Genomic DNA, 24,296 nt, shown 5'->3' with positions numbered 1-24,296 from the left:
TGATGCCTGTGATTTCCCCATCATATCACCAGTTGGTCTCTGGAAGGTACCTGTTGCTAGTATTCTTAGGCCAACACATACCTTGGTTTCCACTGGGATGGGTTCCTTTCTGTTGGTTCTGTGTGTGAGGTGTGGCCTGCACAGCTCAACAATTTGCTGCAGGAGGTCTCTGTCCACTCTATAGCGCTCCACTTTCTCCAGCTCATGTAACCCCTGGTAGGTGACCCTGGGCCTGTACACTCTTCTCCGTCTCCTCACTGTGGGTTGTCTGGCAGTATTTGCATTGTCACCACCCTCAGCATGTTGCATATGTCGCCTTATAACAGCTATGGCAGCCCCTAGCATTTTTTGTCTGAGTGAAGCTTTTTCAGTTTTCACTTCTAGTAGCTTACTCTAGTGTCTCTTGAGAGACACATACTGCACTGTTGTTTGCAGAGTTTTCAGTGCTGGGCTGGGCTACTGTTCTGCCTGTGTAATTGCCTGATGCTGATTGTTTTCACCTGCTAGCTCTGCTAATATTCCCTGGTAGCTTCCTACAATTTATTGTGCTTCCTTTTTCCTGTCTGTTTCCTCAGGGAGGAACGACGCTCATAAAGGGACACACATGTGCATAGCAGCTAACATGCGCAAACACACGCTTAGATGGACTACAACTTGCTTATTTGAGTTAAAACGCGCGCACACTAGCGCAAATGCACTTACAGGTCTTTAAACAGGCTTCTACATGCTTACTCCAGTGTAAAAGCACGCACTCACGCTTGCACGTGCGCACTCCATCTTACTCAGGCTTCCCAGCGCGCACACGCGCGCATGCACACTCAGCAAGAAACTTTGGTGTTATCCACAGTGTACACCTTCCATTTCTTGGCTTTCCCATGTCTACCTGTTGACACGCCTCTTTCCATGATGTCTAACTGACAGCTTTCACATCCCACTCTGCTCCAATGAGCTTCATTTCTTTCATACATACCCCCCTGTGATGTCACCTATCTCCTACTCTGTTACTCTCCCTTATCCTACTCCTACACTCCAGGGAATGTGCTCATTTGCTATGTAAAAGTGTGATTCACTATCCTAACACTCATTTACATAGGATTGCCAACTAATACTTAGTTACATGTCTTACACTGAGCTTCCCCCCTTAGCAACCCCTACTCGGTGGCCATGTTGTTTTCAGCCTGCTATTCCCTTACATTGTAAATTGATGGTTTGCATAAAACCCACGTTTATGGGTTTTAAATATTTTTCTGTTTTTTTTTTTTAGCGCAGCCCGTTTGCACGGCGCTGCGCTATGTTTAAACTTCGGCGATCGCTGAAAAAAAAAACATTTTTATTTTAATTTTGCATGGAGTTATGTTGCCAGTGGCCACATATTTGGCCATTGGCATGCTTCCTGGAACATATGCAACCTTTATTTGGAGCTGACAAGGCTCCATTGTGCTATTTGCAGAACGGTACTCAGTTGTCAACTGAGTACATTCCTGCAGATAACACGGCTCTTACACAGACAGGTTTGTGCTTCTTGGATTGCAAAATTACCTCACTTGCATGCCTTTTGGCTGCAAGTGAGATAATTTGCATATCCAAGCCCTGTCCATGTAAGAGCCATTTTAGGAGCTCTCTTACATGCCCCTGCAGGCTGTTCGTGGATCGCTCGTCGGACATGATGGCTGCATGGAGTCTTACACTACTCTTAGACTTCGTGCAAGCCATCATGAATCCGGCCCATAATCTTATAAGGCATTCTGGTATGAGAGATTAGTGGTAGAATAGATAGATATACTTTGGGGGAGGTGTTGCTGTCTGAATTCCATTTAGTAGCTGGATACTGCCTAGAATAATATGCCTAACAATTCAGATCACATTTCTGAGAAGACATAGATAAAAAAAAAACAGTCTGTATGCCAGCATTTCAAAAATATTGTACTGACATACGTATTTCTAATAAAAAACCTAGCGTATATTCTGGGACTAGATGAAGATGAATTCAGATGAGCTGACTGGAATTTGTTTTCTGAAACAGTAGTGAAATACCTACAGAGTGTTCACTGAACTTACATGGTGAAAGTGTGACTGAGTTTCATAAATACCTGGGAATAACACAAGAAAACATGAAAAATAACAAGGACAACTAAAACTGTACATTGGTAAGGCTTCTGGTAAAAGTACAGATAGAAAGAGATCAAATTGCCTAGTATAGTTTTACTTTCTGCTGTGTCTATGTCACTAAGTATACATATAAAGCAGCACTGAAAGGCTTTATATGATCATGCCTGGAGTGAAGAGCTTGAGCATAGCAATAATGATTGAAGCATCTATAATGAAAACTCCACAGAATGCCTTTTGTTACTATTTGCAGAATGCACACTAGTTACTAAATGTCTGGTTCATATTAAATGATTGGCAAGATTGTTGATAAAGGAGGAACAAGATAGATTTTTGTCACAGCTGACAAAAGATACATTGCTACAACAGACGTTAAACCTCAGGATAAATGTCAGTTGTACAGGTTATGTAGTCATCATGTCATTACCTTATCCATATCTTATCTTACCTTATCCATATCTACAATCTCTCTTCAGTGACAATAAATACAGACTCTGCTTGAAAGCCAGAATTGAGATATTCCTGAACATTGAAGTCTACCATGAATCGTTGGGCATTTGCTCTCCTTCTCCTTGCTTTAGTAGCAGGAGTTGTTGGTAAGTAATAAATTATTAATAATCAGAAAACAATTTATGAATAAATATGTAAAGTATATATAACTATTTAAATCATTCATTCGGTATGAACAAGAAGTTTATAGCAGGAATAATGGATATTATTACTACAAAAACTGGACACTGGGAATAAATAATAAGTTAAGTTTCTCATTTATTACTTAGCATATGGTAGTGATAAAATGTCACCTGCCCTGTATTATTCAGTTGTACAGTTGTATTTTTCCCTTTCTATCAATGAAAAACACATTTCATTGGGCTGCATGTATTCATGGTGCATTTCAGTATATTTGTATAATGTACATTTTCTTCTTATGTACATGTGCTACACATCTACACCTGCCTGCGCACATTGCATTTAGAAAGGCATTGTATATGAATCTGCTTATTGTATGATGTTCAGTACATATATTTACATCCTTATTCTCTCATTGTTTTAATGATGTTGTAGGTACTTTTTAAAGATCACATGCAACTATTATTTACACATATCAGCAATATTTTTCTTTCTTTTGGGATGACAGGTTGGCTTCCTATTCTGCAAATCCAATTGGCAGGATATTCTGCTGTTTCACTTTCCTGCTGACAGACTTTGCCTCTACACAGACTTATGAGGGCAGCACTTATTGTCTTTACATAATCATGTTTTGTCACTTTGATGATGCAATGCTGGATCTTTCATGCACTTCCTGCACTGTGTAGGCTGGGTATAATGTTAGTGTTGCACTCTGGCTGAGTGCAGTTTGTCCATTTATTAATGGCACAGGTTTTGCTTTAGCATGCATAAGAAAATATTATTATACCCACATTAGGCATTAGCTTTATATCACAATTATATGAACAACAGTTGGTATGTCAAGTCATTCCATCTTATTTCAATTTTCAAAAGAAGTGCAGATTTTTGCAAACAGCAAGTTTCACTACAAGGTTAAACATCAGGGAAATAGTGTATAATGTTTTGCTTATTTTTATGTTATTAACATTTTTAGCAGTAATAGATGCATTAATGCATTATTTTAAGCATATTTTACCACTAGTTGTATATATTTTGTTTTAATGGAATTTTTAAGTATGTGGAAAAGCGCACAGTCTCTTTAAAATGTCAATTGGCAGTGCTTCCTAATTAATTTAGGATTCTCAAGGTATATAAGACACCTGATTTAACAGCATGGTGTCACTTGATAAAGCTCAGAATTCGTCTGAGTGAAAGCGCTTGTGTGTTATCATTCTGTGGTTCTGAATAAAGGAATTATTTGAATTCGTTTGGTGCCTACCTGGATTTATTGAATCTGCTTTGGTGAACTTACAATGAGCTGTTCCATCTCCTGGCTGTGTGTGCATTTACTTCCTGGTTTGGTTCTTTGCTGTTTAATTGACTTCCATGCATTTTCTGGGCAAAATCAATGACAAAGCATAAAACTGTAATATTTAGCATTATTGTCCAACTGCAATTCTCAGTGATTTTCTAAAAAAAATCAGACGTTTTATGAGGAATGGGCAGCATAAAAAGATGAGGGAAAATCAATGCCATTCTGTAATAATCATGGACCGGTGACAGATAAGATTCAGTGACATTAGGCAAAATCAGAGGCAATTAAGAGTTACAGACTTTGTGTTGCATGTGATATGCTTGTGTGACAGTTAAACAGAAGGAGCTTTACATTTGGTTTCACACAAAAGGAATGAAAAATGCATGGGGGGCTTGAAGACCAGATTAATCAATAATGTATAACTAATCTTAGAAGTGACGAAAAAATGCCAGCAGCCAGCAAAACTGAAAGGAATCCACACAGCCAGGTCAAAATTAGCGCTTTCTTTCACTTTTTATTTTTACGTGAACTTCTTCAGAAAAAACGGGAGATCTCCCCCACTCCCGTTTTATACAGGATGACAGGAAATTATGTAAACTGTACTTTACCAAACACTTTTTTAAAAATGTTAATAATCAAAATCTATAATAACAAATTCAATAAATATATACACATGTATATGTATATACATGTATATACGGTGTCTCACTATTGACTATACATCAATTCATGAAAAATAATTGTACTAATAGTAAGTAAAAAATTATTGTTTAAAAAACACTTTTACATAATTGATTACTTAGTCTCATGTGTCTCTATACCATACTTCAGAATGATAATAACCTATAATTCATTACAAAATAAGTCCATTAAAATATTTTATAATTTCTCTAATATGGGTATTTTTGACTAAAGTAGTGCACATTAATTAACCTAAAACGTGACAGTGTTTAATAAACATGTGGACAAATATACACATATGTATATGTATACACAAATCTGCACACGTCTTCCATACACATTTGTTCTCATAAACACGTTTGTTTTTCCTCATGCAAAAAAATAATAATTAAATCTAAACTACACATATTATCTCAAACTAACCTATTAATTTATAATATCTGACATTGACCAGTTTGAAATTCATTTTGTATATGTGATGAATATAATTAATTATCTGTGTGTCAAGAAACATTTTATGTTTATTACTTCATTCAACCCCGGAGGTTCATCCGCTCCTAAACATAACTGCTATATTGCCTCTTTCTGTTCTAACTTATTGTTTGTATCTCCAATTAATAAGCCCTTCTCAACAAAATCTAAAACGAAAAATTCAAACTTTTTGAAGTCTAAACATAACTGGGAATGTCTTGCTAGGGAATTATTTTTATCTTTGTTTTTAATCGCTAAAGTGTGCTCATTATAGGTTATTATCATTCTGAAGTATGGTATAGAGACACATGAGACTAAGTAATCAATTATGTAAAAGTGTTTTTTAAACAATAATTTTTTACTTACTATTAGTACAATTATTTTTCATGAATTGATGTATAGTCAATAGTGAGACACCGTATATACATGTACATACATATACATGTGTATATATTTATTGAATTTGTTATTATAGATTTTGATTATTAACATTTTTAAAAAAAGTAAAAGTACAGCGATGTACAGCGAGCCGACAGAGCTCAAAACCAGCGTGTAAGCAGAAATAATAAAATAAAACACCATACACAACACGCTGATTTCTAATGGCCACAGTTCCAATGTAGATTCACTTTTTTAAAAGTCTGATGAAGCCTTAGGGTTAAAGCGCTTACTGGTATCGACTGAATAAAGCTTGTTTTACCAGAATTAATTTTATTTGGATTACTTGGACGTCTATAACGTTTTTACTTGCTTCTGTGGATCTACATTGGAACTGTGGCCATTAGAAATCAGCGTGTTGTGTATGGTGTTTTATTTTTAAAAAAGTGTTTGGTAAAGTACAGTTTACATCATTTCCTGTCATCCTGTATAAAACGGGAGTGGGGGAGATCTCCCGTTTTTTCTGAAGAAGTTCACGTAAAAATAAAAAGTGAAAGAAAGCGCTAATTTTGACCTGGCTGTGTGGATTCCTTTCAGTTTTGCTGGCTGCTGGCATTTTTTTCGTTATTTACTAGTTTTTTCGGTTCAGTCCGAGATTGTTTGTGGTTTTTGTAATCTTAGAAGTGTAAATTAGACAAAAATATAAGTAAAACTGACCTAGTCTGAAAATCCTGCCTCTATACATCTTTTTCCTTATTGCTGATTATGTAATGGACTCTGCTTATCCCAACGTGATATCAGCACATCAGCAAGGAAACATAACTTCCTGCAGATTAATCACTGAGGGAGGAGCAAGTTAGGGCTATGGACAACATTTTTTGGAAAAGATCATAGGATCATAAGATCATAGGAGACTACTAGGCTATCAACCTAAAGCCTAGCTGTTTCAACCCAATGTAATACTGTAGAGGTAATAGTCAATACCAAAGACTGCACTTAGTGATGACTGCCCATGTCCAGGAAGGTTGTGGGCATTATCCCTGGTAAGAATTTACAGTGCCTCATCCACTCATCCAGGTTCCTCTTGAACAGTGTCATAGAGGTGCTCTGTTTCAAATGAATTCACAGCCTGTTCAAAGAAGTGGCAGTTGTCAGGAGATAAATCTGTCCCTCCAGCATCTCCTATTTCAATTAACATTGCAGGCCATATTTAAGTCACTGGAATGGGTAGCCCTAGACCCATTTGATTTATGAATATGCATCATTAGGTTTGGGTCTTGAGTTGCTCTGTAGGCCAAGCATAAGTCTCCTCTTCTTCTTCTTCTTCTTTCGGCTTTTTCCCGGTTAGGGGTCGCCACAGCAGATCACCTGTCTGCTCATCATTAGCAATGGAGTTTTACAGTGTTGAGTTGCCAGCCCGGTGCCCAACCTTCCACAGAAGGCACACACACACACACACACACACACACACACACACACACACACACACACACACACACACGCACACACACGCACACACACGCACACACGCACACACACACACACACGCACACACACACACACACACACACACACACACACACACACACACACACACACACACACACACACACACACACACACACACACGCACACACACACACACACACACACACACACACATACACACACACACACACACACACACACACACACACACACCTGGGGACAATTTAGAGTGTCCCATCCACCTGCAGCATGTCTTTGGGATGTGGGAGGAAACCGGAGCACCCAGAGGAAACCCACATGACCACAGGGAGGACATGCAGACTCCACACAGAAAGCACCCCAGCCGAGGATCGAGCCAGAGAACATCTTGCTGTGAGGCGACAATGCTACCCACTGCACCACCGTGATTGCCAAGAATAAGTCTCCTCTAAGAAGTCTATATGATACGGACTATAGTGACAGGAATTTTAGTGGGACCATGTAAGTCACATGCTGGAGACCCTTGATATTCTTATTTAGAAATCTCTGAAGTCTCTCTAATTGCTGTATTTACTTAGTAAGGTACTAATCGAATGGGGCATTATACTCAGTTATGGGTTGGTTAAGTGCCAGGCATAGGGGGGTTATAACCTCTTTTGCTCTCAAGGTGATGCCTTTACTAATTACATGAACTAATGGAAAGCTTTCCATGTAAGAGTAGACACATGGTAGTCAAAGTTAAGGTCACAGTCAACCTCTGATCCCAGGTCCCTTACCACTTCATGGGTACTTAGGGTATTGCTATTGATTTGATAGTATGAAGGGACATTATTTGTGATTAAGGGAATGATAATGCATTTATTTGCATTCATTTTAAGACTATGACTAATACACCAGTTGTTAGTCTGTGTGAGGTCATCCTGGAGAATACCGACATCATTTGGGGGGGATTCAATAACTGTACCTAGTTTGCAGTCATCTGCAAACTTGGACAGCCACAACCCTTTAGTATTGTCCCGAACATCTGTGAAGTATATACCAAACAGTGGGGACCCAGCACTGACCCCTGTGACACCCCACTGCTAACAGGTCTGCTAGCTGATGTGGAGTCACCAACTTTGATAGTGTGTGTCTGGTTTGTGAGCCAGTTGGCAACCCATCTTACAACGAAAGGGTTTATATTCCATTTGCTATGTTTAATGGTAATGCCTTAGATGTTTCTTAAAAAGAAAAATGAGAATGCAAACTTAAATGACAGAAACACTAAAAACACTGGATGCACTCAAATAATACCAATAAACCATGAACAGAGTGCAGGAAGCCAAAGAAAACTATGAAACTTCTGTATATCCTTGTAGAAACGTTTTTAATGAATATAACGAACTGCACAGACAGACTACCAAGGCAAACAACTAGCTAGTAAATACAATTTGAAAACAGATAGCCTAATTTGAGTTTGTCAGTTTGTACATGATCTTTAAAACTCTGAACTGTGAAGCTACTTCCTGTATCCAAGTTGAAGGATTTAATTTTTTCCAGCTTCATTTACCCACTGTGTGTTTCTAAGCAAGTCACTTAGATAGACAGTACTCCTGTGTTCATTGGGTTTATCCAAATTAAAAAAAAAATGTCTAAACTGAAATAAAAAAGAAAATACAAGTTTGCATGAAGCTTAACAAAGCATCACACTGTCTGCGACTAAATACATTTAAAGGAATGCTTCTTTGTACAAATTAGATTAAATGAGATGTAATAAACTAATACCAAGCCAACAGGCACAGTTTTCCATTGCGAGTTCATTGCCCAGTCCTCCCATGCTGAATTTCTTAACTCGCAGTGCATGTTTACATACTATAGACATATCATGACTACGTCTAAATAACTACATGCCGTCTTCATCATGGGCAGCTGAATAAAAAAGCTGTTGCTAGAAATCCATATAGAAGTTGAAGAACTACATCTTTATATAAAAAATGCAATGTTTCACTAAAATCGTAATGCAATAATTTGCCTTTCATTTATGCAGCTTCATATCACAACATACTGATTTATGAATCAATTGAAGCATTTCATAGAAAATATTAAAAAATGAAATATGGGTTGAGGTTACAAGATTTTAAATGATACATGATGCTACAATGTTAACTTATTCTTACAGAAAACATAAGTGATGCATATGAAACACCCTTTCCAAAGGTGTGTTTTAAAATTAAGTCAGAGATGTTTTAAATATGTATTTTTTTATAATATACATTTTTACAGCAATCATGTAGTTAGATTGCATAGGATAACAATAATTTCAGCAAAGTTACTCTGCTTTGAGCAAAAATCAGGTTGGTGGTTCATATCTTGTTGTTTTATTACATCATAATCCATCCAAAATAACTACAGCGGTTAAGTAACTGTAGACATTAGACTATAGTACTCATTTTCTCAGTATGTGGTGTGGATGTATGAAACATGACAGACAAATCTTGGCTTTCATTATAAATGTTTGTATTCTTTTACACACATAATTAATTATAAAATAACAAGAGGAGAAAGTTTGGGTGTATTACTGAGTAATCCACTGGATTGACAGCTGTGTTTGGTTGTTTTAATAAAATAACTGCATAACAGAGGATATGAAAGCAGATTCATCAAACTGTCATCAATATTTTGTTTTCTTCATGAAAGCCTTCATAGTTTGATTTGGTTTTACCATGGGTTGAAGTCCACCTAGTAAGAAGGGCAACATATCACACAAATTCTTCATTCCAGAGAGTTTTAGTATCTTGACTTGTTGCTCTTAGGAGCAGTAAATGCTATCATCAGTTTACAAGTTCCTGAACAAACACCTCCCCAACAAGCAAACTTTGGTATGTGCAATAAACTATAAATGTGAGAAGGAAACAGGAAGAAATAGAAATCATAAAGCAAGATTCCAGGAATCCCATTCTAGAACAATTTTCTGACATTTTGTCAGAATTAGTTATGAGAGCACCTCATTTAATAGAAGTCTTGAACAGTAGTCACAACTTTGTGCTATGTCTTTCTGAGCACTGTAGCTTTCCAAACGTAGAATAGCCTGTATAATCAGGCTGCTACAAATACAGCAAGAATTTGCTACAGTTCAAAAGAAAAAAGAAACTTACTTTTCTTTCTTTGCTTTTTTTCAAGAAACCAAAGAGTGATAGTTATTCATGCTTGATATAAATTGTAGCAACTGATTGATATAAATGTATTTTTTTCTCTTCATGTTCAGAGAAAAGATTTTTTTTTCACGAGGTGCAAAATTGGGAGGCAGCACCTCTGAATCCTTGGTTGAAAACTGAATACAGGCTCTTCTATTTTCCACATGGTTGCCACTACCTGTAATGTAACAGAGAATCTTAATAGTTAGGTACTTAGCTTACATTAAGAGCAGCTATTTCTCCTTTTAGCTTAGAAGCAGCCATCATAATCTATTTGGATGTAGGTTTGCTGAAAATAAGTGTTGCTGATTTTCTAGCTGAAAAGAAAAATAACTAGTCCTAAGTGAAGCTTTGTACCTAACTGTCTAGAAACTCATTTTTTTTAAGCCAGTGACACAGACAGCTCTCAACATGAGGGAGATTCTGGTATTGCTTCTTAGAGAAGGTCAAGGTTTTCTTCCATGCTTCTATTTTTAAAACAATGTTAGGCTGCCTAATTATGCAGCAGTTATATGTGTTCTTGTTTAAAAAGAATTTTTGACCACTAATTATTTTAGGCTATTTTAAAGTAATATGTAAACCTATACTAGCGTTGCAATAATGAATAGTCAGTGACATGCAAAGTGTGTAAAATGGTACTGAAATTTAAACAGTGGTATCAATATAAATTTCTGATAATACTTTTTCCTGTATAAATACTATTGCAATCAATATCCCTTTAAAAGTAGGATTGTTGATGAGAATGTGGTTACAGTATTTGTAAGCCTGGAGTTCCTATTTGTAAACTCTCAGCTTAGGTATACACTATTTTTTTCTTTCCCTGGAGATTTCTGTTTGATGTGATCACTATGATAGCTAGTTAGTTTGAGAATAAATCCTGCTATGTAAAATATATGTCTGTGTTCACTCACACACACAGTCTCACGCGCAGTCTCTCTCTCTCTCTCACACACACACACACACACACACACACACACACACACACACACATGCACACAGTCTGTGAAGTCTGTTTTATGATAAATACAATTTCTCAAAATCTTGTTCTCTATATTTTGAGATCCAAGTTTTGTGATCAGCTGCAATGACCTGAGTTATGAAACAGCTACAGTATCATTCATGTATCACATAATGCAAACCAACATATTTCACATGGTCATTGTTTTCTATGTTATATATCTGGATTGTTGCTTCCCATTCATTTGTATGGAATGCATTAACTTCCAAAAATGTCCTTGAGAGTGAGAATATGTTCTACTCACATTGGTTACTCTGTAGGAAGTTTTGCTTCCTTGCTGATATGCTGACATAATGTCGATGTTAGAAGAGTTCATTACCTAGACAGAAAAAAGGAGAAAGGTGTGCAGAAAGAGAATTTTCAGACTGTGCAGTTTTATTTATATTTTTGTGGAATTTTCAGCTTCAAGTTTAGTAAACATTGTTTGTTAATCCAGTCTTCTGACTTTCATACATTCTGAGTTCCTTTGATGTGAATGCAAATATGAAGGCTGCTTATGTTTCACTGTCACATAAGCACATAATTTACAGTACAAAGTCCATAACTATTAATTGTTTCTTGTTTTAGCCTAATTTTACTGAATTGTACCTTTCACCTGTCCATAACTGTTTTGTGAATAACACCTGATTTTCTCTCGTATTTTTACCCTATCCATCCCTTGTAAAATGTTCAGTTTTTCAGGAAATCACTGAGGATTATGGTTGGTCACTAATGCTAGACAATGGAGTTTCATTGTTTATAGCTCAATTTGCCTGGAAAATCCATGCTAATATAAAGCCTGTACCGTTAATTAATGGACATACTCCACTAAGCCCATGTGCAGCATTAACATAATATTTACTTACACAAAAAAAACAGAGGAAAGAGACATCACCTACTAATGCAGGAAATGCAGGGAAGATCCAACTTTGCATCATCAAAGTGACAAGAGTGATGATGAAAAGAAAGGAAGTATTATCCTCAAAAGTCCTAGGAGAGATAAAGTTTGTGAGTAGGAAATAGCATTAAAATGAAACAACACAATATGCAGTAAGTTGGATTCGCAGAGGGGGAAGCCATTCTGTCATCTCAGAAGAAAGGGAAAGACTGCAGGTATCTGCAAATAAACATTGCACATGATCTTTAATCCTCTGTGCTAATTACCAGGCATCTCTCTGAATGAGACAGAGGGCATATAAGACAAAGGACTCAAAAGGATGCTATAATGACAAAATAATGTCATATATAAAGTTTATTATGCAAAATAACCACTCATGGTGCAGCTAGTTATGGAATATACACTGTAGGATATAGTGACCTACATAAGATACAGAAATCATTGCCTAAAGTTTTCGTTTTAATCAATGACAGTTAGTACAGCGGATTACATCTATGAACTATCAATGAAATGCTTCCAGTACTTCAGAGTTTGATTCCCTTCTTTTCCATTTGCCTGCCAGGTGACTCTGGGCTGGGGGTTGGCATAATGGTCACGGTGTTTACTTCACAGAGTCACAAGGTACAGGGCTTGATTCCCACCTTTGATAAGAAAAAAAATGGCCCACAAGGGCAGCTAGCCTAATACTTACTTATGAATTTAAATCAATTAATAATATGGTGGTCATGGAATGAGTCTTAAAGAGACCCATGTTTATCTGCGCTCTACACTGGTCAAAAGATGCAAATAAACTGAAGTGATATTTTATGTAAATGCACAGATTTCTGTTTGCAGTACATGAATTTGTTGCTTGCACTTAGAAATATGTTAAGAAATTAAATGTAGACCAGTGCTGAGATATAAATTATACATTTTTGTTTTGAGGTAAAACAGATGGAACAGAAGACGAACTTACAAGCTGTGGAAATGGAGGAATAGGGAAATGCTTTCCAGGCAATCTGTGCTCTCCACTTTGGGTTCCAATTGATGGAATATGTCGTCCTAACGAAATATGGTACAAGAAACAAGAAAAAGATAAAATTCAGATAATTTTAAAAAAGTAATAAAAGCTAGGCATAGACAATGCATATCAATATCTAACTTATATTACTTTGCTTTACATACGTGCCATGGCAGAAAAAAGGTAAGTTGTGTATCTAATCGGTACTATTAAGTAGTTAGTTTATTTTATTCACCCCTTATTATTGGGGTCTATATCAGAACATCGAAGTTTTAAAACTTTGAATGTTCTATCGACCCGTTTTAAGCGAACGCTAAAAATAGTGAAGCTGCAGAACACCGAATTCTTTCCTAGGGAAAGAATTTGGTTGTCCGGTTCTGTGGTTTCGCTATTTTCAGTGCTGTGGTGGAAAGTTACGGGTCGGGTTCAGGTAAATGTGTGATTGTGTGGTTGTTAGAGTTAGGGCGCGGGTTAGGTGAGTTAGGGTTAGGGTGGGGATTAGGTGAGTTAGGGTGTGGTTTAGGTGAATTAGGGTTAGGGGTGGGTTAAGTGAGTTAGGGTTAGGGCGTGGGTTAGGTGAGGGTGCGATAGTGACAGATCTTAGGGTTAGGGTTTGGGTTAAGGTAAGTGGATAGATAGTAGTGTATGTACAGTTTAGTGTAGGGTTCGTTGTAGGATTGTAAGTGTGTGTGTGTGTGTGTGTGTGTGTGTGTGGATTGATATTTTTTAGGTGTGCTTGTGTTGTGTGTATGTGTTTCGGAATAGCGATTTTTTTCCCAAGGAAAAAATTTGCTGTTCTGAATGTTCAATATTATGTGGTTTAGATATTTTAGGTTCAATGAAATAGCATTCGCTATTTTCATCTTTCGATAGTGTGATATAAATGGTATTATTGCCCTAATATTGATGTACCTCCCATCCAAGGTATTTGCTAAGGATTCTGAGGTGTTGTAGTCCACTACCCTTGCAGGTAACCCATTCCATTTATCCAAAACTCTTTCAGTCCTAAATTGTTTTCCAATGTCAAAGTGGAACTTTGTCCTTTAGTCTAAGTTTGACCCCACTTACATCCTTCACCTTTCTTCTTCAGCTGTACACCATCACAATATCATGTCTCCCCTTTCTTACTTATCATTAATACAGAACTCATTTAGCTGCAATAACTCTCCTGATAGCATTTATTCTCTTTTATTTATTGTCATGGTAACCTTTATTTGTATCTTCTCAGATGGACTGGCAGGGATCTCTAAAGGGATGAAATAGCTTGTCTGCTTCTGAACTGTCTTCCCCTAGGGATACAATCCATTATCATATTGTCCATAAATACAGCCTTCCAGGATTATACCTTATAATTTATTTCATTGTTATGAGCACACTATATTCTTTTATCTAATTTTCACCTTTGAGTTTCACTTGTTCCAGCTGGCATTCCTTTTTAGATGAATATAGCTAGGTGGATAGATAGAGAGCTAGACAGAAAGACAGACAGATACAAACACAAAGAGACACATACACACACACAAACACACACACACACACACATATATATATATATATATATATATATATATATATATATATATATATATATATATATATATATATATATATATATATATATATATATATATATATATATATATATATATATATACAAACACGGAAGAGAGAAAAAGAGAAAACTATATGAATACTTCATATATATATATATATATATATATATATATATATATATATATATATATACATTGTGCGTTTGTATGCATGTGTATATGTGTGTGCCTTTTTATATGGGTCTACTTCATAATGTCAGCCCACAGTTCATTGACTGTCAAAACGGCAAGATGAAAATGCCATAATTTTACAAACACGAACTCAAGGAACATCATATATCCTCTCCAGGAAAGTAATCACTTGGCCACTAATGATAAAATCACAAACAGTAGCAAATTACACCCACCAAAGTGGGGGCTTCACCCCCTGCACTCCCTACTTAATTATACCAACCCTGAGATAACACTACAGTGGAGAAAGGACGCACATTACCATGGTGGCCAAATAGTTACTTTCCTGGAGAAGATAAAAAATGTTCCAGGAGTTTGTGCTTGTAAAATTATAGTATTTTTGTCTCACCGCTTTGATAGTCAATGAACTGTGTGTCAAGTGTTATAAAGTGGACCCTTTTATATCTATATCTATATATATATATATATATATATATATATATATATATATATATATATATATATATATATATATATATATATATATATAGGTTCCTTATGTTAGACCGACAGCTCGGAAGATTGACACGCAAAATACCGATGCCAGAAGACCGACGAAGCATATGACCAACAAGTCATAATCCCGACAGTGAAAACAATGACAAGGTTAACTTCTGATCGCAGCCCGGTAAGTGTGCAACAGTGAAGGAGTTAGGGTTAGGGTACGGGTAAGGTAAGTGTGCAATAGTGAGGGACTTAGGGTTAGGGTGCGGGTAAGGTAAGTGTGCGATAGTGAGGGACCTAGGGTTTGGGTGCAGGTAGGGTAAGTGTGCGGTAGTGTCGGACTTTAGGGTTTGGGTTTGGGTTAAAGTTAGTGCATAGATAGTTTTGTATAAGGTGTAGTGTAGGTTTTTAGGTTGTTGATGTGCTACCTGACAATGTCGAAAGCTGAGAACGCCGACGATGAGAACACCGATACCAGAAGATCAAAAACTGAGATGACCGACGGATGAAAACCTCGACGCTGAGAACACCGACATGTGAAAAGGCTGTGTAAGTATGCGGTAGTGACGGACGTTAGGGTGCGAGTAAGGTAAGTGTGCGATATTGACGGACTCTAGGGATAGGGGTGGGTTAAGTGAGTTAGGGTTAGGGCGTGGGTTAGGTAAGTGTGCAATAGTGACAGTCTTTGGGTTAGGGGCAGGTTAAGTGAGTTAGGGTTAGGGCGCAGGTTAGGTGAGTGTGCGATAGTGACAGTCTTTGGGTTAGGGGTGGGTTAAGTGAGTTAGGGTTAGGGCGCGGGTTAGGTGAGTGTGCGATAGTGACAGTATTTGGGTTAGGGGCGGGTTAAGTGAGTTAAGGTTAGGGTGCGGGTAGGGTAAGTGTGTGGTAGTGTCGGACCTTAGGGTTAGGGTTTGGGTTACGGTTAGTGCATGTATAGTTGGGTGTAATGTGTAGTTTACGTTTTGTGTGTCGGTGTTTTGGGTGTCGGTGTTATGGTGTTCGGTTTTGTGAGTTGTCAGTTTTGTGCGTTTTCGGTGTTTTGGTGTCGGTGTTTTGGGTGTCGGCTTTGTGGCGTGTCGGTGCTGTGATAGGGATCCGCACATACATATCTATATCTGTATTTAATATATATATATATATATATATATATATATATATATATATATATATATATATAGAGAGAGAGAGAGAGAGAGATGTCGATATAGATATAGATATAGATATAGAGGTTCACTTTAGAAGCTCGAAATATTGAAATCTCGAATTTCAGTATCTCAAGCCCAACAAGCCGAATCCACATAATACCGAAAGTTTAGAAGTGCAAAATTCAAAACCTCGAATACCGGAGGTTTTGAATTTTGCAATTCTAAAGTTCCGCTATGGTCATGTATACAGGTAAGTGTGTGTGTGTTAAGGGGTTTGGGTAGGGGCTGTTGTGTTTGTCAGTCTGTTTTGTTGCTGTAGTGTGTGTGAAGAGAAAGTAGCTTGTGTGGTGGTGTTTTGCATGTGTTTGTATGTAGTGCAACCTCAGAGTGAGAACATTTAAGTAGTGGGAGTGTAGGGGGCACATCCCCCCACATGGGGGGTGCAGGGGAGCTTGTGTTTGTGATTTTGTTTGTGTGGTGGATGGTGTGTGTGTGTATGTAGTAAAACCGCAAAATTCAAAATCTCCAGTATTCAAGGTTTTGAATTTCGTGGTTTTCAGTTTTCGTTGTTTTGTAGATTCACCTTCTTGGGCTCGAGATACTGAAATTCGAGATTTCAGTATTTCGAGCTTCTGAAGTGAATCCAGATATAGATATAGATACAGATATAGATATAGATATAGCTGTAGTTGTACATGTACCTTTAAGTTAAAGTGTGATGCACCTTAGAAAAGCCTTGTATAATTCTCAAAAAAAAAAAAATCTGCCAGGTGACTGAAATATGGTTTTGAAATGTAATATTGAAAGGAACATTTTTATTACCCCCATGAGTTGGCATACAGACTCTTGTAGTGTTATTTGCATTATGTGTATTAAAGATTCATACATACCCTTACAATCTACAAAGAAGAGATTGTTGTTATTATTCCTTTGTCACAAGTTCTCATCTTAGATATTTTACTTTTCAAGTGTCCTGCTGGCTCCATTGCATGGAGTAATCAACCCTTGGCTATGACTCAAACGACCTGATTTTTCATTACTAGGTAGGCATTGGGGGGTTGTAGTAAGCAGCCACTACCACCTCACCCACATTGGAGCAGAGAGCCTAGCAGCTCCAGATCTTGCTGCAGTTCTTCCCAGCAAGAGAAAGCCAGTGATTGTAGTATTCAGAGCATGGGGGAGAATGTGGGCAAGCAACTGAAGGGCATATTAGGACCTCATGGTGACACAACTACTTATCATACTATTAAGTGGATGGGGTTAGGATGTAGCAGATACATGTTCTGCCATCCTCATCAGTGGTGCAGCTCTTTGGGTTCATGGGATGTTTGGAAGACTGGCAGTGGTGTGGATGTGTGGCAAAGATGAGACAAAGAAATCATTCTGTTGAATTTATGGCTACAGGGACTGGGATGATGGTGATATCAAGCCTTCCACTGTGGACCGATGGGTTATCACTTGGACAGGTTGCATCACAGTACAGGCCAGCAAGATTGCAACAGTAGCCAACAGAAAGCTGATGGTCTGCAGGCATTAGAGATAAAGAGCCCTCATTCTTGCCTGGGTGATGGCTCTCTCTGGTCAGATTTCACACAAGTAAGGGATTATAATGACTGCTGACAAGGGAACAAATAGGCTAAGACTCATTTGAGGTGTCATGATGGCTGGCAGGCAGGGAGATAAAAATACACACAGAAAAAAAAAACATTTTCAGTTCCCTTTGTACTCTAGCTCACTATTCAGCAAGTAAAAATATTCTTCATGCACTTTTAAGACCATTCTCTTGTATATCAAGGGCCATCTGTTTATAAGGATAATGCCTTATTTAGATCACAAGCCCTCAAATACACATCCCCACACAAACCCAGAGATCATAATTTATACATTAGCCTTAAATCATTGAATATAATGTCTCTTTTGACATGTATTTGTCCAGACAAATGCAACAACTGGAATGCTCACAGAAATACCTTTACTAAAAGGATACAAGACCTAAACAGCATGTATTACATGGCATCCACCAACTCAATACTGATGGATATACTGTACATCAGCAAGTCAGATTGCATCAAACTACATGGTCTAGTGATATAAACCTTTTCTGCAACATCATCAGAACAGTTTAGAGGACAGATATATCTTGCAGAGGATAGTGCTGCTCTGAAATAGATTCCCCATCCTCACAAAACAAAGTTCATCCCTGTCCATATCCAAGTGCAACTTGGATCTATGGATAGGAAACAGAAAATGTACCCCAGGTTTGCCTCTGTACTACTAATGGAGAGCGGCAGCTCCTAAACGCTTTATCCCATGCATGTGTCTCCTCAATATTTGACGGTATGATCGCAATTAATATCATTAGCGATAATATATGATTATTGACCATGGGATGGGTAAGGTCAATTTGTAACCAAATGAGATAGCTTAATATGAGTATAAAAAGGGATATTAGCTAAGCTTAAAATGGCCCTCAAAGACAGATAGTCTAGTACTTATCTATGAACCCATGAACCTATGAATGGCTTGCTTAACGAAATTGCGGATGCAGATATACATCTTCTTTGTTAAATGGTCATCTTTCAAGACCGACTTTATGGGTATTCTTATTAGTAAGGTTGCATCAACAAGCTAGTATATTAATAAACACAAACAAAAAAAAGTATATAAATAAAACACACAATAATCCTGCATAACATTTCTAGAGTGCAGTCTGGCCCTACAGTGGAAAACTTCCCTTTAGGAAAATTAATAGACCTGATCAGAACTTATCTATCTATGATTGTACAGCACACTGTAGATATTTAAACATAAAAAACACATATAATAATAATATAAAACATAAAGACAGCATATAATAATAACATAATGACTTTCGTTGTTCCATATTCTAGAAATGATACAAAAATCATTTATTCCTTGCATAGGTTAAGTAGCCCAAATGCAAAAGAGTCCAGTTATATGTGATCATTTTAGTGTCACTCTCACTTCTTTCTGCAATTGTCTTCAGAACTGTCTTCTTTATAAATTCCTATATGCATATCACTGAAAAAGAAATTAAAGACTTTTTCATAAATCAGTCAAGAGCTAATCCATAAATTGAACTCAGAGCTTAATTTGATGGAAATAATTTTAACTCGTTTAATCTGAGATAATAATAAATTAGTTATTTATTTTGCATTTGTTTACCGGGATAGTCCAACTGGGCTAGTAGCCCATTTTCAGCGGAGGCCCTTGGAGAAAAAATCTCTGGAGATAGTAACGTAAGTAGTAATTGCAGTGGATATGATTTTCTTCCACAAAATAGTTTCAGAGATGATAATATTATACTAGTCCTGGGCACATTGATGTTTTTCAATATTGTATGTACATCTTTGAATGTGTTTCCTGTCTTTTCAAGGCATTGGAGATGATAATATTACACTGGTTCTGGCTAATTCAAAGGCTTTCAATACTGAAAATATTCTCCTGCTTTTTCAAACACTTAATAATTTTCCTGTTTTCTCACATCAGAGTAGATTATCTGGATTCTTTGTCACTTGACTCATTTTGTATCAAAGACAGTTATTTGTAACATTAGCCTGTCTGGTGCAATTAGGGTTGCCACCTTTTCAAATGCCCAAAGTAGGACATTTTTTTGTAGAAACGTCAGATTTTGCAGGGCAAAACATGTCCACGGCAAGTACAAATGAAAGAACTTCACTTTTTTGCCAAAATAAAAACTTATTCTTGTAGCATTTGAGTTGCTTATTCTGTTTCTTATAACAATTAGGTGTTTCAGATACAAAATAACTGTTTTAGGCAACTATTAAAGAAAATACAGGGAATATTTTTGTCTTAAAAATCTTAGGACATTTGCCATTTTTTCAATTATTTTTGCAGGACACAACTGCCCAAAGAGGGACTGTCCCTTGCAAAGTGGGGCAGGTGGTAACCCTAGGTGCAATAGACTTGTAGTTATACTCAGAGCTTTGGTAGCATTGGGATTTACTGTATGATCAGTGTGTTCCAAACACCTATATTTATTTGTTTTATTAAATGTGGTTAAAAGCATATATTTTTGCTTTTGTTACATATTTAAGCTGCAATTACAGTCTCCATTTTGATACATTTGTTTCTGTTTTTTTTTTCTTTTTACTTTTTTCACATTTTTACATAAAAAGTTACAGTTGCTTAAATTCTATCCTAGTCTGGTACCATCAACTTGTTCTTTAGATTCACAGTAGTGAGAGTATTGTGATTTGCTGCAGGATCTGTGGTCCCAGGCTCCATTGGCTCAACCTTTTGTCCTTTTTGATTAGTGTGTTGAATTAGCTTGTCTTTTATAACCCGCTCTGAGCTGCACTCAGCACATTATTGCCATAACACTCACTTGACAGTAGGTAGTGTGCATACGATCTGTTTTCCATAATAAGCTTTCCCAGCTAAACTGACTTCAGTACTCTTTTGAATCCAGTGTGAGCTGTGCTGGGCTTAAATAAGACATTCAAAGTTGCAGTAAGACACACCAAGTATAGTAGCCCCCCAGTTCATGATTACTATAGCTCCTCCCTACAAGTAAGTTGTCACCACAATTTATCTACCCCAGCAGGTTCTGTCACCCCTCCACCCCATAATAAAACCAAACTGCCTACACCAGCATGTATCAACCTCCCTGCTGCCAAGATCAGATCTATCAAAACCATGAACCAACACCTTCCCATGATTTCTTTAGCCAGTCTGATTGAGATGTGCATCTTGTGACAATGTAGGAATTATCTTGTGCTGTCTGAGAACCACCTATTGCTCAAGCAGCATAATGCAGTGTGTGAAGAATGTACCTATATAATGTCACTGGAGGCCAAACCTCACACATGGACAACATTGATACCAGGATAATCAGTAGTTCTGCCCATAACTCACCCTATCACATCCCACATAGAGCACATAATCTGTTAGATGATGATGTTATAAATCCTCATTTGCCCAAACCACAAAGACCTATGATAAATAACAAGTGCATTAAGCACCCTCAGAAACACTCCAAGTCTACAAAACTTATCACCTCACATAGAGCTAGAGGTCCCAAGGTCAAAAGCATTAAGATGACTCCATTGAAAGCCACATTGATGCACCACTCAGCAGTTTAAATAAGAAAAGCATGTCTGTTGCTTATGTAGTGCCAGGAGTCATCAGCTCACGATTACAGTCTAATCCTTGAAGAGTAAGTACCAGTATAACTTTGTCTAGTACGTCGGTGTAAATGACTTGAAACGTTCTGTATCTCCCTGGACTATATAAAGAAAAACATGATGGAGTGCTCTGACTAGGTTTACCAGACAGGTATGAGCCTAGATATGAGCAGCGTCCTACCTTCTCCAAGGATGATGCCTCAATACAGGCAAAACATTATTGGCTTAACATTTGGTGTCTTTCAAAAGAGGAACAATATTTGTCAGCCTGGGAGGATATGATCAACAAGTCACATTGCTTTGCCAGGAACGGTCTGCACCTGCATCCCCTACATTGTCAAAGATTAGCTAAAACATTGTCTACTCCTATAGTGCTCTCCTTAGCCAATACCAACCAGATACAAATGATCAAGATAATGAATCAGGCAAAGGGAACTATGAAGGTACTACTGATCAATCCTAGGAGCCTGAACATTAAACTGCACTCCCTGCAAGCTCTCCTCACCTTGTATGACATAAACATTGGTTTCATTTCTCCATGTCTTTTGGGGTTCGAATACCATGGCAGAAATGGGCCCCATTCCTAAGTCAAATTATTGTTAAAGTTCCCGAAATTAGTATTGTTTCAATCTTTGATGTTATCCCAAAGTTCTTTTCACAGCACCCACAATGTGCCCTGAGTTAATTCCTTCTGCAGTTCATATGGAATTACATGGACTGATAGTATATCTAAATAAGACTTCAAGTTTTTATGAGGCCCATTGTTCCTACCACTATTAGAACTGTCTGGGTATCCTTCTACATTGCCTTCATTTCTGCCTGCAAATCCTGGTATTTTATGACTTTCTGTCATAAGACACAGTAGTCACTGGGTGTAGAAGTTGAAATGATCATTACTACTTTTGTCATGGACTACTATATTACGTTTTCTCAGATCTATGTTTGAACTGTTGGCAATGGGTGATCCCACGTAATATAAACATCATCATTCTCTAAAATGCTTTGTGGCTCATGTTTCCAGTGCTTCTCAGCTGCTTCAATAATGTAATGTTTGGACAATCCCCAGTGCAACAGTCTTGCCACATTATTATGCTTTTCAGTATAAAAGTCCTCTGTCATCAATGTATCACACCCAGAAACAAGATGTGCGACTATTTCCAGTTCTGTTTTATAGAACCTGCAATTGTCTGTTTCTCCCACATGTTCAATGGACTTTGTAAACCAATGTGGATATAGTCCACTATCCTGGGTCAGTAATATTAACCTTTCATCTTTTGGTTTAAATGCACTTCTCACATACTGATTGACAAGGTTGTTCCAGGAGATTTCTGTACTTGCAACTATATTTATGTCTTTTTCACATTTCTTGCTTTCTCATCTCATCTTTCTTTTTATATTCTTTTTGTTTGTTTGTTTGTATTTTGGCACATTTAGTTGCTGCCTAATTTTTGTCTACGTCTGGTTTGGTTTTCATTCCCAATTGACGCCGATATGCTTCTGCTAAACTAAGCAGGGAAGTTATCTTAGAATTTTTCTCTTCATGTTTCAAAACTTTCACTATGTTTGGATCTGATGAGGTCAGTAGATATGTACATAGTCATATGACTGTAGATCTACACATGTAATCAATTTTGAGGAGCCCCGTACCTCCTTTAGAACAAGGAACATTTAATCTTGGTATACACTGGTTTTTAAATGTCATTTGATGTGTGAAGCATTTTCTTGTTTTCCTGTCCAACTGATGTAATACCTTTTGGAGGCAGTCACCCCAAAACTATAAGTTAAAACAGGAAGGGCAAATTGGTTTATAGCTTACCTAGATGCCAGGGCTGTTTTCAGTATTAATTTTAGTCTTCTAAAATATTCTTTACTGAGTTTTGTTCACATTTGTTCATATTTTATTGTAGATCCTTTATAATTATCCAAAAAGGTATACACTTCTTCCTGCTCAAGGTCCTTTATATCACATTCCTGTCTCAAACTTGATATTTTCTTGGTGCTGCAGCTTTCCTGATTTAAATGTTGAATGCTGCTTTTGCACTTTTATCAAGGCAAAATTATATTTTTGTATCATCTGAAAAAATGTTGACCTCTTCCAAATGTGCTATCAGCTCTTCATCTGACGAACTATACAGTTTTAAATTATCCACGAAAAGAAGCTGAGAAGTATTTACACGTTGCTGCTGTTTCTGAGTCAAACTTTAACCATGACCTCATTTGTTAAGTAGGCAGCTTAATGGTTAAGGGCCAGACAAAAGAGCAGTAGTGACAAAGAGTCAGCCTTGGATATCCCCCTTTGAAATATTAACCTTGGTATAATAATTTGTCCTTTATCATGGCATAACTGCATTGTAATGTAACTGATCAATGTGGGGAATATATTATACGTAGGTTCATCGGATGATACTAGGTTATTGGCCCAAAGGCTCTTATAAGCCTAGTCAAGAATTTTGCCCATGTTCCCACAAAGTCAGCACCTGTTTCCCCTGTCCAGCAGGGACACAGGTGGGATCCTAGGGGTGTATTTTCTGTTTCCTATCCAGTAGTCCAGGTTCCTCTTAAAGAAGGCTAGTAAGGAGGATGACACTGTAGGGGTGCTACAGTGGCTACTCATGTTGGTTAGTACCAGGTCCAAGATATTTTCACCTCTCATGGGGGTG

General features: G+C 37.3%; 1 long non-coding RNA gene across 3 annotated transcripts in view; it reads left to right on the top strand.

The window, feature by feature from the left end:
* Window positions 1-1,733: 1,733 nt before the first annotated feature.
* The window catches only part of LOC122802838, a 36,413-nt gene continuing 13,850 nt past the window's right edge, over window positions 1,734-24,296 (top strand). The window contains exons 1-3 of one of the 3 annotated variants that reach the window (XR_006364996.1): window positions 1,734-1,748; window positions 2,583-2,702; window positions 13,020-13,149. This is a non-coding gene — a long non-coding RNA (uncharacterized LOC122802838). Of the gene's footprint in view, window positions 1,749-2,132; window positions 2,148-2,530; window positions 2,703-13,019; window positions 13,150-24,296 lie in introns of those variants that run through there. The other 2 variants (XR_006364995.1, XR_006364994.1) reach the window with 2 other exon arrangements.

The sequence above is a fragment of the Protopterus annectens genome, chromosome 5.part0 (assembly GCF_019279795.1).
Source record: "Protopterus annectens isolate FY-2018-M chromosome 5.part0, PAN1.0, whole genome shotgun sequence".
NCBI lineage: Eukaryota > Metazoa > Chordata > Ceratodontiformes > Protopteridae > Protopterus > Protopterus annectens.
The sequence above is the reverse complement of the archived record's forward strand: the minus strand, read 5'-3'. Positions and strand labels throughout refer to the sequence as shown.